Source organism: Panthera uncia (assembly GCF_023721935.1).
Source record: "Panthera uncia isolate 11264 chromosome C1 unlocalized genomic scaffold, Puncia_PCG_1.0 HiC_scaffold_3, whole genome shotgun sequence".
Classification (NCBI taxonomy): Eukaryota; Metazoa; Chordata; class Mammalia; order Carnivora; family Felidae; genus Panthera; species Panthera uncia.
Window position 1 is genome coordinate 102,184,622 of NW_026057584.1, and position 16,758 is coordinate 102,201,379.

The 16,758-nt window shown below is 49.9% G+C and overlaps 1 protein-coding gene across 1 annotated transcript in view; it reads left to right on the forward strand.

Moving 5' to 3' along the window:
* The first annotated feature begins 11,745 nt into the window (after positions 1-11,745).
* GLI2 (GLI family zinc finger 2) overlaps positions 11,746-16,758 on the forward strand; it is a 255,689-nt gene continuing 250,676 nt past the window's right edge. The window contains exon 1 of the mRNA XM_049616226.1: positions 11,746-13,580. The gene's annotated coding sequence lies outside the window, so the exon portion shown is untranslated. The remainder of the gene's footprint in view (positions 13,581-16,758) is intronic.

Consider the following 16,758-nt stretch of genomic DNA (forward strand, 5'->3'; position numbering starts at 1 on the left):
TGAGGCCTGGAAGAGTGGGGGCTTCTCTGATCATGGAGGGAATTGGCAGCAGAATTCAGTTGACCCCCCACCCAGTGTTCTCCCCTCAACACCACCTCGTCTCTCTATCAAAGCCACCCAGAGGAGGAGAGGTGGAGAGCTGGAGCCTGAATGTGCCCATAAAGAGGGACAGGGGCAGGGAGAACAGGTTGCCCATTTAGCTCTGCACAAGGGCAGTCCAATTTCCCCGGTTCTCCTAATGAAGAGTGTTAGCTCTGGAAGGGTGAAGGGACTGACTTCTGTTAGCCAAATGATCTGCTCAAGAGCACAGACCTACCTGGAAGGTGGCTGAGAGCCTCCCCAATGGAGGGAAAGCTCACCCCCACACGCTCACTGTCAGCCCTGCCCTCCGGGACCGCACTGAACGTGTGACAGCAGCCCATCAGATACTTAGACGCATTCTTGATGTCCCATGAGTCTTTCTATTCCAGGCCAAACGTCTCTAGTTCCTTCAACTATTGGCCACGGGTCAGGGGTTGGGGCCTTTCGTTTCCAGGTCAGTCTTGGGACACTTTCTAGTTTGTTGCTTTATTCTTGGGATGCAGCCCCTTGCTGAGTGCAAGGCCCCTGGTGACTTGGGGGATGAGGCAGAGATGCGCACAGGCAGAGATGTTTCATAGTCGGCGGTTCCGCATTTATGTTTGCATGCCCTGTGTTTATGACAAGCATACTGGGCTTATTTACGCAGACTTTCCGTTGTGAGGAATTGAGTTGACCTAAGGGTGACCAAGAGCATAGGTGATCTGTAATCATGGCGAACACCATGGTGGGGCCATGGTAACAAAGGTTCGGGGCCACAGCTCTGGACCACTGCCATCAACTTTTGCAGCATTCAAAAGTCCGGGCTGAGGGGCACCTGGGTGGCTCAGCCGGTCAAGCATCCGACTTCAGCTCAGGTCATGATCTCGCATTCGTGGGTTCAAGCCCCGCGTCGGGCTCTGTGCTGACAGCTCAGAGCCTGGAGCCCGCTTCAGATTCTGTGTCTCCCTCTCTGTGCCCCACCCCCCCGCCCCAACTCATACTCTGTCTCTCTCTCTCAAAAATAAATAAATATTAAAAAAATTATTTTTTTAATTAAAAAAAAAATAAAAGTCCGGGCTGAATTGAGCACCCTCAGACTTTTCTTTTGTTTTGCCCTCTTCCACAAACATTGCTGCTAAGCTAGAGATTACCAAGACCAATAAATAAACTTTAGAAAAAATAAACTTAACAAAATAGATGGGTTTCAGAAGCTCAAGATCTTAGATATATTTTGCCAATTTTTCTCTCATTCTTCGGGGCGATCTCCTCTCTTTCCAGCTCTTGATTCTGTGTCTCCAGTATTAGGTGCCTCTGTGTCACTCCCAGGTGTGAGGTGTGATCACCAGGCTTGCTCTGTCTTTGTGTCACTAGACACGCTTTGTGCCTAGTTACTAGAAACTTTGTGCGGCTAACAACGCTGCAGAGTCAGGCAGGGCTGAGGACAGTGGGCGGCACTCCCCCAGGCTCCTGGGGTGGCGACTCCTGCCCAGCTCTCCCCACCTACCGTCGTTGAAGCACCCCAAGCCCCAAACCCACCAGCCGTCTCTCTGTTCCTGTCCTCCACCAGGCACGAGAACTCTGTCACCATCTCTCCATCCTGTCCGTGCACCAGACTTTCCACCAGGTCGGTTAGCGTCAGCATCCACCCTTTCCTTGCTTGCAGAAGCTGACAGCATTGCCCCAGACGTGTGTTCTGTCTTCTGGTCCCATCTCCCCAGCTTTGCCCCTCCTAGAGAGTTGTAGGGTGCAATTCCTGCAGGTTCTTACAATACTCTGTGCTGTAACTTTTTTTTTTTAATGTTTTTATTTATTTTGAAAGAGACAGAGAGAGAGAGCAGGTGAGGACCAGAGAGACAGAGAGAATTCCAAGCAGGCTTATCACGGAGCCTGATGGGGGGGGGGGGGGGGGGGGGCTCGATCTCACAACTGCGAGATCATGACCTGAGCCGAAATCAAGAGCCAGACGCTTAATTGACTGAGCCACCCAGGCGCCCCTGTGCTGTAACTTTTTAAAATGTTTGTTTACTTATTTTGAGAGAAGGTATTACATTTTCATCCACAATGCGTGACCTGGGATTGGATTTTACAACATTTATAGTGGAAAGCGTCGACTCACATACCTAAGTTGTTCCAAACACACTTAAAAAAGTTTTCGTAGGGGCGCCCGGGTGGCTCAGTCGGTTGAGTGTCCGACTTTGGCCCAGGTCATGATCTCACAGTTCGTGAGTTCCAGCCCCGCGTCGGGCTCTGTGCTGACAGCTCAGACCCTGGAGCCTGCTTCAGATTCTGTGTCTCCCTCTCTCTCTGCCCCATCCCCACTCATGCTCTGTCTCTGTCTTAAAAATTAAAAAAAAAAAAAAAAAAAAAAACATTAAAAAAAATTAAAAAAAAAAGTTTTCCTATAGCTGAATTGAGTATCAGATTTTAAACTTAAAACTAAATAAAGCTTAGACGTTAGTTCCTCGGTTGGACTGACCACATTTGAAGTGTTCAGTGCCCTGGACGGCTAGTGGCCACTATCATGGACAGCACAGGTTCAAGGAAACCAAAGAGGTGGGCTTTCTTTCAAGTGTATTTACATGTGCATGGATTTAGACTTATTTGATGTGTTTTAACCCATTGTTGTTGTTCTTTTTTCAAGTTTATGTTTATTTATTTTGAGGGAGAGAGAGAGAGTAAACGGGGGAGGGGCTGAGAGAGAGAAGGAGACAGAATCCCAAGCAGGCTTTGAGCTATCAGCTGTCAGCACAGAGCCCGATGGGGGGGCTCCAACTCACAAACCGTGCGATCATGACCTGAGCCAACATTAAGAGTCAGAAGCTTGGGGCGCCTGGGTGGCTCCGTCGGTTAAGCGTCTGACTTCGGCTCAGGTCACGATCTCACGGTTTGTGAGTTCGAGCCCCACGTCGGGCTCTGCGCTGACAGCTTGGAGCCTGCTTGTGATTCTCTCTCTCTCCCTCTGTCTGTCCCTCCCCGACTTGCGCTTTCTCTTGCTTTCAAAATAAATAAATAAACTTAAAAAAAAGAAGAGGAAGAAGAAGAGTCAGACACTTAACCTACTGAGCCACCCAGGTGTCCCATGCTGTTATTGTTATTGAAACTTGAAGGTCACCTGTTTGGACAGGAAGCTTCTTTATTTGGTTCTGAGTGCTTTGACACAACCTTAAGCGGCTTCGACAGCTGCCTTGCTTTCTGGTATAACAATATGTTTCCTCTTATTATGGTGCCTCACAGACACTTTCTTCCCAACACCTGGAATCCACCGTTCCTCCATTTCTCTGGTTCTTTTATGGTGGGAAATGGTATTTAGAAATCAAATTCTGGTCCTTTGGGCTGCTCATTGCTATTGGATCGGTCACTGCTTTTAGGACTTTCCAATGGACATAGCTAGAACACATGATTTAAAAAAAAAGAAGAAAGAATTTACATTATAAACCAAATTCTCATATGAATTCATAACGATAGTTCATGAATTCATAATATTTCCAACTCAAATTCACAACCACAGATTTTACTTAACCTTATTATTTTATTTTATTTTATTTTATTTTATTTTATTTTATTTTATTTTATTTTATTTTTTAAGTAGGCTTCACGGTCAGCACTGAACCCAGTGTGGGGCTTGAACTCACGATCGTGAGTTCAAGACCTGAGCTGAGATCAAGAGTCAGATGCTTAACTGAATGAACCACCCAGGTGCCCCAGATTTTACTTAACCTTATTAATATTACATCTGTATCTCCTCTCTCCCATACTGAACATTGTCAGTTGTCAACAACGCTAACAGGATTACTCATTTGCATTATTTCTTGCTATATATGCAGTATCTCAGACCAATATCAACACTCTACCCACAATATAATTACTGAAAACTATGTGTTTTTCCCCCTCAGCTCTTTTTGTCCTATACGTATCCCTAAAGGTATATCCCGGGTTGTGCAAATTATTGCTTTCAGGTTATGTGGAATATTCCGTCTCTTTGTATCTACTAATTGGACACACATTTATCTTCGTTTGTTTCATCTTTTAGTTATGGGGATTACTTTTTGAAAGGGAATTCTTGTTCTGTTATAATGTAATATATTTTCATGGCTCCAATGTCAAGTCTAAAAACCCAAGGTGTGTTAAAGGAAGTCTAGCTTTCATCTTTCTCCCCTCTGTCTTATTCCCTCTTTCTCCTGCTCGGTAATTTTAAAACATTGTTATGGTTTAACAATTTTAAAACATTGTTATGGTTTAACAACTTAACAATATAAACAATTCTTATGTATGTATCTGGCCACACATACAGTGTCTCACTCTTTTTAAGATCAATAATATTAGACCATATACAGTTTGTCTCACAAAATTTCCTTCCCGTAAAAATGTATAGAATAGCTTAAGAAATATGCCTCATTCCTTCATTTTATGTATGTATGTGTGTGAGAGAGTGAGTGGGGAGGGGCAGAGAGAGAGGTGGACACAGAATCCGAAGTGGGTTCTACACTGGCAGCAGTGAGCCTAATTCAAGGCTGGAACTCCTGGAGCCGTGAGATCGTGACCTGAGCCAAATTTGGACGCTCCACCGATGGAACCACCAGGCACCCCTGCCTCATTCCTTCTGTTTTAAATGTTTACTTATTTATTTCGAGAGGGAGATAGAAAATATGCGCCTGCACACAAGTGGGGGAAAGGCAGAGAGAGGGATAGAGAATCCCAAGCAGGCTCTGCACTGTCAGTGCAAAACTCCATGCGGGTTTTGATCTCACCAACCGTGAGATCATGACCTGAGCCAAAATCAAGAGTCGGATGCTTAACTGACTGAGCCACCTAGGTACCCCTCCCTGTTCCTTCTTATAGTTTCTATTTTTTTAGGACTATGTGCTTTAGTTCATTCAATCTCACCTGACATGAAGATATTTGGGTAGTTTCCGGTCTTTTTTTTTTTTTTTTTTTTTTAATAAATAGTGCTGTTGTTATTAGTCTCCTGCACAAGCCTTTTTAAATTGTGTCTGGGATAGATACCCGGAAGTGAGATGGGCAGGTCAAAGGGGTCAATGTATATGCGATTTTGCTAGGTATTCCAAATCTCCCTCCACTGGGGCTGTCCATTTTGCGTTCCCACCAGGAATGTATGAGAGTGACTGCTTTCCATACAGTCAGAGCGTGCTGTCCAGTTTTGGGGTCCTGTTGGGTGCGGCAGGTGAAAACTGGTACCTTGCTCCAGTGTTAATTTCTAGTTAGCCCACTGCGACTTATTAACAAGTGTATCTCTCCCCCCTCACTCACCATGTCACCTTTTATCAACATTGAAATTTCCATGCCCAGCGAGGTCTAGTTCTGGATTTTGTATTCCATTCCACTGGTCCATCTTTTTATTCATTCATCAATACCAAATCGTCTTAGTTAGAGAGGCTTTATGTTTTAATATCTGATGGGGCAGATATTAAAGCAATATTTTGCTTCTCTTTTTTGGGGCTTTCCCCTGGCCCTTCTTTGTTCTTTCTCCATCCAAATGAACTTTATAATTGCTAACTTTGCTAGCCCGGTTTTTTCCCTCTGCCCCAAGAAAAGACAGTACTTTTATGTGGATTGCAGTATTTTATACATTCACTTCGGAAGAAGTATCTTCTTCAAGGGTTGAATCTTCCTAACCAAGAACACATATCTCTCTATATGTTCACATCTAATTGTCTGCTGGTAGTGTTTTATGCTTTTTTTTTTTTTCCCTCATACAGATTTAGGGCATTTCTTGTAATATTTAAACTTCATAGCTTGTACTTTCTTCTTCTTCGCTATCATAACTGGGGGCTTCTGTTCCGTTTTATTTTCCAACTGACTTTGCTGGTTTCTATGAAAATCTTGGACTTGTATGTTAATTTGAGTGGGGAAGGCTTGTTGTGCAAAACACCCATGCGGACTATCTTCAGTTACTGACCAACTCCAGCCCTCGTGAAGCTGTTTCCTGCAACCACTATGGTGACACCTATACTATACAGCCTAACAAGGGACGGTCCCCAAGCCATCTCTTGCCACCTTCACTTTATTCAAAGGCAGTGGGAACTTGCCTCCCCAAATGACTTCTAGCCAGATGAGGCTCATCAAGTAACCTAGTGTCAAACTTCTGACACTGAACCTGTAGAAAGACAAGTTGAGGGACGCCTGGCTGGCTCAGTGGGTAGAGCATAAAACTCTTGATCATGGGATTGTAAGTTTGAGCCCCGTGTTGGGTGTAGAGATTACTTGAAAATAAAGATATTAAGAAAAAAAGAAAGACACGTTGAAACATGAATAAAATAATGGATAACAGAGGAGGTGGTGAAAGAGAGAAATGATCGATACGCATGTGGGTAAGATCCAAGTTTTTTTTTTTTTTTAATTTTTAAAAAATTATTTATTTATTTTGAGAGAGAGAGGGAGTGGGAACAAGTGAGGGTCAGAGAGAGATGGAGAGAGAGAGAGAGAACCCCAGTGCAGGGCTCGATCCCATGGGCCACGAGATCAGGACCTGAGCCAAAATCCAGAGTGGGATGTTTAACCAACCGAGCCACCTGGAGGCCCCAAGATCCAAGTCTGAATGCTTCTTTAATGAAGTCCACAAGTGGCTTCCACATTATCTTCTTTCTGGTGGAGACAATCAATGGAATGGGGGGAGCCCAAGGAAGTGGATGAAGTAGAAGCTGGTCATCTCCCACATGGTCTCTGCACTGTTTCCCAGTGACTCCCGAGAGAGGAGACAGAGTCAACTATGATACATTACGGGCATGGAGAGGCTCTCCTTGAGATCGTTATGTAAGTCAGTCCGATATCTTACAATAATTTCATCACATTTCAGTTATGTGTCTTTGAGAATTTTGAGAAATTGTCTTGAAATAATGGCTTTCATTATTACGTGATTAGTTGGACTAATCAGAGGACTGTTGATATCTTAAGAGTCACTAGTGGCTGGAAGACAAAGCTGTCTTTATCAGTTTGGCCAAGACACCCACAAGCACCTTGAGAAAAGTTCTTGAGAGGGCTGGCCCTAAGGGAGAAAAAACTCCTGACAACCGTCCCCTGGATCTCTAGGCCCTGCTGATCTTGCTGCCTCCTCTCCCCTTGTCAGGATGGCCTCACCATCCTTCCTTCTCCAATCTACCCTGCACATGGCAATCTCCTTCGTAGCCCTCACCACTCTGAGCTGACACAGGGGCTGGTGGGAGTACCACCCAGCCAGGAACTAGCCGGTGGAAGAAGGCTCTGAAGTATATGGTAGTAGTAGGAGCTCAACAAGGAGGCATGAATGAATATGTGTATGAATGAACGAATCAATGAATGACTGTATGAATGAGTGAATGAATGAATGCATACTTTCATATGTGTATGCATGAAGGAATCCATTAGTTAGAGAGTTTTGGGGGACGCCCCGCTGGCTCAGTCGGTCAAGCGTCCAACTTCGGCTCTGGTCATGATCTCGCGGTTCGTGAGTTCAAGCCCCGCGTCGGGCTCTGTGCTGACTGCTCAGAGCCTGGAGCCTGCTTTGGATTCCGCATCTCCTTCTCTCTCTGTCCCTCCCCCACTTGCACTCTGCCTCTCTCTCAAAAATAAATAAACATTAAAGAAATTTTTTTTTTCTAGTTTTGGTCCATCTGCACTTGAATCTCTCCCAGCTGTGTCCTCCAGGGCTGCTCTGAAAAAGAAAAGGGTTTTCACCGGTTGCTTCTGTGGGGAGGGGTTGCTAACATCTCCCAACCTTGCACAAATCCCCTCTATGTCGTTTCCCCCACAATGTTGTCTGGGAGAGGGTTGAAGATTTGCACTGAAAGTTAGAAATATGTGTTCATCTTTGGCTTGCCCAGCCCCTCCCTCTGTGCACCTGCTCCTTCTATATGAGCGTGTTCTGTGGAAGACCTCTGATAAACTCACTCACAGTGGTAGGAGTGTCCCGTAGAAACGTTGTGTTAAGCCTCCCAAGCGTATTTGCACTGTAACCTTAAGTAATAGAAGTCACTGACTCTAGACTTCCCGGTGTTACTGATCCCAGAGCCTGCGTGAGGGATGCTGGGATAGAGGGACAGGGGGACCGAGGGCCAAGTCGGGACCCCTGAAAGAAGAAAACATTATCAGCCCACTTTGGGGATTGGCCCTTATTGCTGATCTGACACCCTCCCTGCCTCTCCTGTTTGGCCACCGACTGGCTCTTTGTTCTACCACCTGGCCTCCTCTCTCTCAGCCAGAGCTCCACCGCTCGCTCCCCACCTCGTACCCTGTTTTGCATCCTTCCTTTCTTAATTTTTAGAAGATTTTATTTGTAAGTAATCTCCACACCCAGCGTGGGGCTCGAACTTACAACCCTGAGATCAAGGATCGCACACTCCACCCACTGAGCCAGCCAAGCGCCCCACATTTTGCATCCTTCCGTTGTGGCCAGATTTGTGTCTGTCTTGATGAGAGTGGAGACTCCTCGGGGGGTAGGGATCGGGTCTGTCACTTCTTTCTAGTGTACCAGAGTGCTTGCTCCTGGGCTTGGTAGCCAAGTCACCAAATAATACACCTCATGGGCCACCTCAGGGCCTTTTTCCAGTCTTCCCTGTCTCCACTTGAGTGTTGTGTGGGGAGACTTTATCCCCCAAAATAGCCACAGCGCCATTTCTGACCGCTCATGCTCTTCAGAGTCCTGCCATCCCCCCATCAAGAAGTACAGTCTATTTTCCCTTCCCTTGAATCTCGGCAGGTGGCTTCCAAAGTTTTGTAAAAGGTTCCTGTTTGGCCTGCTTGACATCCTTCCTTTGTGTGCCTGTCGCCCAATATTGCCCCCCTCAGGTGCCATCGTTCCGTTTCTTACTCCTTCTATAGACGTGTGTTTTTTGGAAGGCTTTCACCTGGCTATCTCCTCTTACGCTCAGTCCGGAACCTAGTCACCGCCATGCTGTGAGGAGGCCCAAGCTGGTCTGAGAGACCACATGGAGAGGTCAGACAGAAAGGAGCCAAGGTCCCCCCGAGCCCATAGCCAGCACTGAGTGCCAGGCGTGTGAGTGGGCCAGTCTATCGATGGTGCCAGTGCCAGGCTTGAGGTCTTCTAGCTGAGGCCCCAGCACTGCGGAGTAGAGACGCGTTGTCGAAATTCCTGACCCACAGCATCTTTGTGCGTAGTCTATGGTTGTTTTATCCCACTGAGTTTGGGTTGGGAGTTGGGAGTTTGGGTTGATTTGTTTCACACCCCTAGTAACAACCACACTGTGCAACGATCGACTCTGGAACTTATTCTTCCTGTATAACTGGAACTTCATACTCACTGGACAACTTCTGTTTCCCCATCTTCATTGGCCGGTGAGCCGCCATTTTTTTGTCTACTTCTATACCTTTGACTATTTTAGCCTCTTGGTAGAGGAATCATGCAGTATTTGTCCTTCTCTGGCTGACTTATTTTACTTTACATAATTGCCTCCAGGTAGGTCTATGGTCACGAATGGCAGGATTTCCTTCTTTTTAAAAAAATTTTTAAAAATGTTTTTATTTATTTTTGAGAGAGATAGAATCCAAAGCAGGTGCTGCGCTGTTAGGGCAAACCCACAATCGTAGGACTCAAACCCACAATCGGTGAGATCATGACCTAAGCCTAAATCAGACGCTCAACCAACTGAGCCACCCAGGCACCCCAAGATGTCCTTCTTTTTTAAGGCTGACTAATATTTCGTTGCATGTATATGCCACATTTTCTTTTTCCCTTCATCTGATAACGTACTTTTGGGTCGTTTCTAGATCTTAGTTACCATGAATAATGCTGCAATGAACGTGAGAATGCAGATATCTTTTCGAGATCACAATTCCAGTATTTTTGGATATATACACAGAAGTGGGATTGGGGATCGTATCCTAATCTGGAATTTTTTTGAGGAACCTCCATACTGTTTTCCATAACAGTTACACCATTTCGCATTCCCATACACACCAACAATGCACAAGGGTTCTAATTTCACTGCAACCTCACTGACACTTGCTACCGCCTGTCATCTTGACCCTAATCACTCTAACAGGTGCGAGGTGATAGCTGATCGTGGCTTTGATTTCCATTTCCCTGGTGATGAGTGAAATTGAGCACCTTTTCAGGTACCTGTTGGCCACCTGGATATCTTCTTTGAAGAAATGTCTGTTTAGGTCCTCTGCCCATGTTGACTTGGGTCATTTGTGGTTTTGCTATTGGGTTTCAGGAGTTCCTTATATATTTTGGAAATTAACTCCTTGTCAGATATATCATTGGCAAATATTTTTCTCCCATTCCACAGGATGCCTTTTTCACCCTGTTGTTTCCATCGCTGTGCAGAAGCTTTTCAGTGTAACATGGTTCCACTTCTTATTTTTGCCTTGGTTGTCCATTCCCTCTTCACGCCAGTGCAACCTCATTTTCTCAGGAATGTCTTCCCTGAGCCCTGCACCGCCCCCCATGCTGGCTCAGGTCACCAGGCACAAGCATGGAGCACGTTGCATTTTTTTTCTTTACCCAGTTTCCGATTATATATTTGTTTGTGGTTATTTTTTTAATGTCTATCTATCTTAGAGAGTGCGAGTGGGGGAAAGGGCAGAGAGAGAGGGACTCAGAGGATCCGAAGCAGGCTCCCACGCCGTCAGTGCAAAGGTTGACGCGGGGTCCCAACCCACGATCCGATCCGTGGGGATCATGACCTGAGCTGCAGTCAGATGCTCCACTGACCAAGCCACCCAGGCGCCCCTATTTGTGGTTTAATGAAACGTTAAGTTCACGCAGGAAAGGTGCTCACCAGTCTTGCTCACTGTGATGTGGGGTCACTTGGCACATCACCTGGCTCACAGAAAGTTGCCGACTGAATGAACCAGGACTTACCCAAGGCCATACGTTTAGTATTAGATCTGAAACCAGAACTCAGTGTCCCAACGCTCAGATGAAGGCTTTCTCTGCTGTGAACCTTGTTGCTTTTTCCAGCGTCCAAACTTCTGTCTACAGATTAAGGCATGGTGTCTAGAGCCTCTCCTCAAACCGAAAACATTCCACTCTCATCTTTACAGCCACCTCCTTGCCGAAATAAGCCAGGAAAGGTTATGGGAGTGCCTGGATTCCAGCAGGAGTTGAGCTGGTTTGAGAGGAAAAAACAGAGAAAAAGGAAATCTCTCAAAATGTTGACTTGTTTAAACTCCTTCACAAACCTAACAACACAGGGAAACCAACAAACTTATAATGAAGTAATCAGCCGACGAAGCTAATATTCCAGTAACATGAAATGATTCCCCGCATTTCATGGGGGTAGATATGAAAAGGATCATTAAAATATGGCCAAGGCAGGGAGGGAGAGTTTACTTTTTCTGTCTCCTTGGAGTCTGTGTTCCAAAAGCCCAGCAGGAATTTAAACAAATAGCACAGAGGAATGGTGAATCCGATCATATTTAAAGAAAAAGCCCCTTTCAAACTTTGCTTCCCTTTAATAAATACATTGGCTTCTACAAGTTTTGCTTTTTAAAAACTCTGTGGATTTTCTTTCCCATCGGGGAGCCCATTTGCGGAAAAACAAAATCAGAATTGTTCTGCATATTTTTTCCTCTAGGTCAAGAAGAAAGATAAGGGGGAGAGAAGGAAGGTAGGTGGTAGGGAACGGGGACCATACTGTTCCTTCCCTCTTTGATTAAAAGGTGAAAAATAAAGTCAGGGAATGGTCAATGAATGGTATATGGAGAGAGCTACTGACCCAAAGGGAGTGTATCAGTAAAATGGGCTTGTGAAGGTCACACCCCCACAGGGGGTGTGGAATTGTCCCTGCGAGCCTTTGTTTCCCCCTGCATTCCAGACAAGAAGCAACTGCAGGGAAGGAGGCTGAGGGAGAGAGATGCTTCCACCCGTCTCAATTGGGCCAATTTAGTTGAACTAATGGTACAACCCACTGAAATTCACAGATGGTGGCTCTGTGCTCTGACCTCAGACAGGTTACCTAACTCCTCTGTAAGCTCAGTCTTCTCAGCTGTAAAATGGGGAAGTGAACCAATCTCCGACTTTTGTAGGTTAAATAATATAAAGGAGTTGTTACTGGTCAGGAACGATTAATCGTCACCTAGCACATGGTGTTTCACAAACGTTGGGAAGAAACATTAAAAAAAAAAAACAACAATCCCCCAGTGAGGCACTCTTTGGGGGAGAACCGTCAGCAAAGACAGGTTGGTGGCCCCAGAGGACTTAGGGGACGCTTTAGCCAGCGGCTCCCAAGCTCCTCCAAGCGAGGCCGCTCAGTTCTGGCGATGGTGTGGCTTGAGGGCCTGAGCGAGTCACCCAGTTTGCTTAAGCGAGTTCTTTCACACACACCCCCATATACACTTTGGCCCAAAATTCAGTGAGGTTTTTTTCTTCCTTCTTCCTCTGTTGTTGTTGGGTTCTGATTACTTCCATCTGGCTGTGGCAGCTAGAGTGTAGTCTCTAAAAAAAAAAAAAAAAAAAAAAAACCAAAACAAACAAAACAAACAAAAACCCTCCCTGCAAAACACACATGTACCAAACCTAGAAGGCTTCTCGCCTCTCGCCTGCAGGCGCTCGGAAGGCGACTCGTGCGAGCCGCAGCGGGGGCGCGGGCAGGACCCCAGGCACCTGCGCGCCCTGCCGGCTAGAAGAGGGTCCGCTCGGAGCCGGCCGCCCTCCCCCCCTTTGCCTCCAGTCCCCGGCTTCCGCCCCGGCGCCCGGAGGAGCGGGCGCACTGGGAACTGCGACCCGGGCATCTCCCGGCGGAGGGGAAGAGGGCGGTGGGGAGGGCGGGTGATTTCAGAGATTGAAAACAGAGCAGTCCTTGCGCCTCAGCCCCGGAGCTCATCTGACTTGAGTTAGCGACCCCCCCCCCCCAACCCTGGCGCCTTAAAAAAAGAAAAAAAAAAGTGTTGGAAACTGGCGCGTTCTTTCGTTCCCTGCTCGAACTTTGTTCGTAGGTGTGCTTTCTCTCGAGACTCGGTGCTGGGGAAGAGGATCCTCGGCCGCCCCTCCCCCCACCCCCAGGTTCCCCTGGCCCCGGGTCCCCCGGGTGCCCCCGGAGGCGGGGGCGCGCGGCGCGGGCGGGGGCGCGGCGCCCGGGTGTGCTGCAGCCGTGCGCGCGGGGGCGCTGCGCCGTCCGGGCGGCGCTGATGGATTGCAGGAGTGCCGGAGCTCGCCAGCCGAGGCAGCACGGCTCCGCGGACTTTTTTTCAAACTCCCATCAATGAGACTTCGAGGAGGAGCGGGAGGCGGCGGCGGCGGCGGCGGACGCGCAGGAAGGCGAGGAGGCGCCGGGGGAGCCAGAGGAGCCGGAGGAGCTGAAGCAAGGAACGTGGGCCGCGCGGCGCGCGGGAGCCTAGGGGAGCTCCCGGCTCGCGGGCGGTAGGGGCTGCTGGGCCCCCGCCCGCCTCTCGGTCCCCTCCCCTGCCTGGCCCGCCCCGCCCCGCCCCGGCCGGACTGAGCCCCGGTACACGGCAGCCCGCGGCGGGTCGCCGCGCCAGCCAAGTTGGGATGGGGGCCCGAAGCCACCGCCCGGCGCCCCAGAGGCCACCTGCGTGCTAGAGGCAAACTTTTGTCTCCCTCGGTAAAGTTGCATTGGCCTTCTTTTGCTTGCTTTTCGTTGCGAAGTGCCCCCTACGCCGTCCGAGCCCGGGGCGACTGGGATGCTGCGCCGTCTCGGAAGGTCCCTCGGCCGTGTATCCTCGCCACGGCACAGGGATCGGGGCACCGGGCTTGGGGGGCCGGGGGCTGGCGAGGCGGCGCCGTTTCGGGCTCTGGCCAAGCCGGGCGGGGACGAAAAGGGGGCGGGGGGTCCAGGGCAAGGAACTTGTGGCCGGTGGGCGATTTTGCATCCCCTTTCCTACCTGGGGGAAGAGCCCGTCCTCTCCCGTTGCACAGCCTGGCCGGCCCGCAACCCGTCTTCACCGCGTCTAAGACGCGGGCTGTTTGTGCGGGAGGTGGTGGGTAGCACCGGAGGCTGGGATGCTGCGAAGCTCCCGGAGGTGGACGGTGGGAGCGTGACTTAGGGGAGTGTGCGGTGTGTGGAGGGGCTGCGGCCAGCCACTTGGGAACTTCTGACTGCACTTCTCCGCGCTACCCGTCGCGGAGCCCTGCCTTTCTTTCTTCCTCGCTCCTTCCTCCCGGTCTTCGGGCCCTGTCGCCCCCCTCCCCCTCGGTCAGGCTCTCCTCTCCGGCCTCCCTCCTTGCTTCTCTCCGCCAACTCCTCCTCCTCCCCTGCCCTCCGCCCCTAGAGCCGCTTGACTTCTCGAAGGGATCCGCACGTAATCCCTGGCCCGGTCCTCGGGTCCCCCCACCCCTCACTTCCATCCCCGCCCCCACTTATCGTCTTCCCCCCCCCACCCCCGAAGGGCCAATCTCTCAACAAGTATATTTGCTGAGGAATTTGAAAAATCCACTACTGCAACTTGATCTGTGTGTGATGGATGGGGAGAGGCGCGTAGAGAGTTGGGCGCCAATCCTATTAAGGGTTTAGAGAGGGGAGCGTTTTTCCCGGACGGGGGCGGAGGGTGGGTAGGGAGGGGAGGAGGAAGGGAGCGTGTGCGTGTGCGAGTGTGAGCGCGCCCGCCGCGTCGGGGAGCTGAAAGTCCACCCTACTCGGCGCCTTTTCAGCCCAGCAGTAATTGCTGTCATTTCCTAGGAAACCCGACTTTTACAGCGCGAGGAGCTCTGGATGGAGCCCGCGCGCTTCACCCTGGGTGACCGACTGCGGACGCGCTTGCGGGCCTCGCTCCCCTCCCCCCCGCCCCCCAAACCCCGCCTGGGTGCCTCCCTTAACTCCCCTCCCTTTTGTATAATTTTCATGTGGCTCTCTGGGTAGATTCCTGCTGGAAAAGCGCACCCTTCCCAAGTCCGGTGCCGGGCCCTGGGGGGGGGGGGGTGTTTCCTGCGCCGCTCTGCCCTCCCACCCGGGCATCCCGCTGGGTGCACGGCCTCTGGCGCGGGCTTTGCAGCCCGGTGGCCGCGGCGGAGTCCTGGGCCCCCGCCCCACCGCCCTCGCCGGGCGTGTGAAGGTTTAATCCCGACAGCTTCAGATAAAGGGAGCAGTTGTAAAACGCTCATATGCTGTTTGCAGACGAGGCTCTGGGGGATGTTGGAGAATTTGAAAGTAAACGTTTCCCTCGCAAGCGGCATAAAATAGTGTTTAAACAAATATTGTATTGGCATGCTCAGGGGGCCCAGTGCCAAAAAGTAAAGTAAATAAACTGTGAAATCCAAAATATACAGCGGTGGAAAGCGGAGGAGTGAGCAGGCTAGTCGCAAGTCCCCCTGATGAGATCTGTTCTGGCCACTTCACCTCCGGGCCCCCTCCCCGCCCATTTCCTTACCTTGGCTGGGAGTTTCCTTCCCTGCTTCCTAGTGTCTGAGGGCAGGCCTCCCTGGGCCTGGGAGCGACTTAGCAGTTGCACCCACCCGAGGGAATTCTTTGTGTGGCTACTTGGGCTGGTCTTCCCCAGGGGAGGGGAGGGCACCCTGGCCACGCTTGGCTGCTTTTAATTTTGACTTTCTTCGTTTGGGCTTTTCCCAGCTTCTGGTCTGCCCTGGGGCTGTTCTAGAATGTGGACTCTAGAACTTGCAGATGTGTGCCCTGCAGGCTTCCCTCCTGTGGGCCTCTGGCCACACTTTTCCTCTCCTTCCTTCATCTTTCTTGCTTCCGTTTTCCTAGACTTGCCTGCTTCTCCCTCCCATGGCTGAGAGTTACTGGAAATTGTGGAAATGTTCTCTCCCCGATTTAGATTCCATTCGAACCCAGACGCAAGGAAAGTTGTCACTTGTCTAAGAGTTTCAAAGTTAGTTACTGTTTCGTATTACTGAAGTTTGGTTTTGTATTTTCCTTCTGCTCTGAGAAACCCGCCGACTTTGGGAGGTGATTTAGTGGTTCTAGGGGGATCTACCCTGATGCAGGAAGAGTCCCAGGTAGGTGAGGAGCCCACCTGCCCACGAGATCGCCCTCGGGTGAACTGTCTGGCCCTTGCTCTGGCATCTGAGAGACCAGTGAGAGCAGTCTGTTTTCCAAGTCAGCCAGCGGGTGAGGCTGAGAGGGAGAACCACCGCCCCCCAAAGCCCGGCCAGGCTCCCGAGGAACAGGGTGGGACCGTTAGAGATGTTTTTATCCTCTGTGGGAATTGTTTCGAGGGGGAGTTTGCGGGGTCCAGACTCCTTCAGCAGAACCTCTCAAGGCTGTGGGGGGAACCTCTACAGCTCGCACTGACCCTGGCCGTGGCCTTGGAGGGAACTCTGGACTGGGCCCCACCTTGAAGTGTGTGTGGAATTAGGCGAGGCCCTTCTGGAGTGCCACTCCACTTTCTCGGGGGTGCTCCAGGCCTTGTGGGGAGAGCATCGGACAGAGGAGATCCTTTGAGTTGCCTGGACGGAAGAGGGGGCCACAGGGCTGCCGGTCAGCGGCTCACTGCCTGGCCGTGGGGGTCTTGGAGGCTGTGTACTGTAGCTGGCTTGTTTGCACTGCCGACTGAAAAATACACAAATACTTCATGCTTTTTGTACTCCCACAAGTGCCCTGTACACAGTGCGGCCCATAGGGCTGGATTAGCAAGCCAGGAGATTCAGTAGGCAGGCAGACAAAATTGGATATTTGTCTAATAAACACCCTTCTCCCATCAGGGCCTCCCTCGGCCACCCCGGGGCGGGGGGGGGGGGGAGACTTCACCCCACAGATGCCAGCAATTCCCTTTAAATGAGACCAGGAGGTTGTCGTGTGCACTCTGAAAGCCTGTGTGACCCCT